At 52.2% G+C, this 1,532-nt stretch overlaps 1 protein-coding gene across 6 annotated transcripts in view; it reads right to left on the bottom strand.

Annotated features, from left to right (window-relative positions):
• Positions 1–1,324, bottom strand: part of KIAA1549 (KIAA1549 ortholog) — a 283,671-nt gene extending 282,347 nt beyond the window's left edge. For all 6 annotated transcript variants that reach the window (XM_019515386.1, XM_019515387.1, XM_019515389.1 and 3 more), the window contains exon 1: positions 1,074–1,324. The gene's annotated coding sequence lies outside the window, so the exon portion shown is untranslated. The remainder of the gene's footprint in view (positions 1–1,073) is intronic.
• Positions 1,325–1,532: the final 208 nt, after the last annotated feature.

Here is a 1,532-nt window from a genome sequence, read left to right as displayed (position 1 = left end):
GGGGAAATAAAGCGAGCGTTGGCTCCTGTCTGCCATGAGTACCCCCCGGCGTTGGTAGCCACGTTTCGCAACCCAAGACTATAGGAAAGGGTAGGAACAAACTGTAAAAATGGAGTTTCCTTGAAAGCAGAAAAGTGTGGGGAGCCCTTGGCTTTTCCCCTGCAGGCTGGCAGAGTTTCAGCTAACGCAGGGGTGGGCAAAATGTGGCCCGCCAGGCCATTCTATCCGGCCCGCGGGGCCCCTAAAAACTTAGAAAATTAATATTTATCTGCCCTTGGCTGCCTGTCCTGCAGCGCTCGATGGCTTGCCAAAACTCAGTAAGCGGCCCTCCGCCCAAAATAATTGCCCGCCCCTGCACTAAGGGGTGGGAGGCGACAGGTAGGGAGTGAGGGGCGCTGGGTCCGGACTGGCCATCGATGTTTGCAAGCAGTGCCGTAGCAACGAAGGTTGGTGTCCGAGGCAAAGCCGGCAGCAACAGCCAGCCCTCACTCCGCTCAGATTCAGGGGGCACATACCCCCACGCTGGCTGGGAATGCACGCAGCGGCGGGAGCTGCCCTTCCACCGGCCCGGGGCTCCTCCCAAGCAAGCTGCTCGTGGCTCCGGCCAGGCTGTTGGTGCCCCTTCACTTCAGCGCCCAGGGCTGTCACCCTGCTCAACCGTCTCCCCCCACCCCGCTTGCTATGGCACTGTTTACAAGTGGGTCCTGGTACAAAAAAAGGTTGAGGACCACTTGCCTATAACACCAACACGTGAAGGCCTGTGTTGATTCACACATTTCATTTATGATAATTAGCATTAGAAAACCCTTGGATAGCATGATATAATGTTTCTGTTTTAAGCCTCAAAGCTGTCAAGAGGAAGTTCAGCACAAGCCCCTGAGAAAGTCTGGTGGTCACGGGGCTCCTCCCAAGAGGGAGCACGTAGGTCCTCTAAGGCAAGGATCAAACACCACCAGAAAATACTAAATGATGGATACCCCACCTTTCCCCCTCCAAACATGCCACATGCACAAGTTTGAGAGGTGAAATAATGTGTCACATGGAGGGGCTCTCTCAAGAAAAGGGATGCATACCTCAAGAGTTGGGAGGAACCAGCAGCCTGTTTCAAAGTAAAGCATCTTGCCCTTGAAGCAGAGAAGAGGGAGTGGAGGAAGGACAAGAGGCCGGGGGGAAGGAAATTGCAGCCTTTAGTCAGCCTCCTTTCCCCTTCAGAAGGACCCGCAACTTCAGTAGACAGGTGTGTGGCTCAAAGATTGGACTCTGAAGTCACCTCAAGATCTATCAATGAGCTGTGGCAGAGATCATCCTCAAATCAAAGGGTTGTGGCTGCTGACAAGACAAAAAAAATAAAAGTTAAGGTTACACTTATATGACAGAAGAGTCACCCACCTCCCACTCCGCTTTGGCAACAAAAGCCATAAAAAAACCTGAAGAGGCCATTTCTCCACAACACCTAATTAGAACTCCTGTTTATACAACTATGCAACAAGTCTCATAACCACTGAGCAGTTGCAGCTGGTTGAAAGAGATTC

This window comes from Gavialis gangeticus, unplaced genomic scaffold, assembly GCF_001723915.1.
Source record: "Gavialis gangeticus isolate Ggan-Ray unplaced genomic scaffold, GavGan_comp1, whole genome shotgun sequence".
Classification (NCBI taxonomy): domain Eukaryota; kingdom Metazoa; phylum Chordata; order Crocodylia; family Gavialidae; genus Gavialis; species Gavialis gangeticus.
Note: the sequence above shows the minus strand (reverse complement) of the source record. Positions and strands in the feature narration are given on the sequence as shown.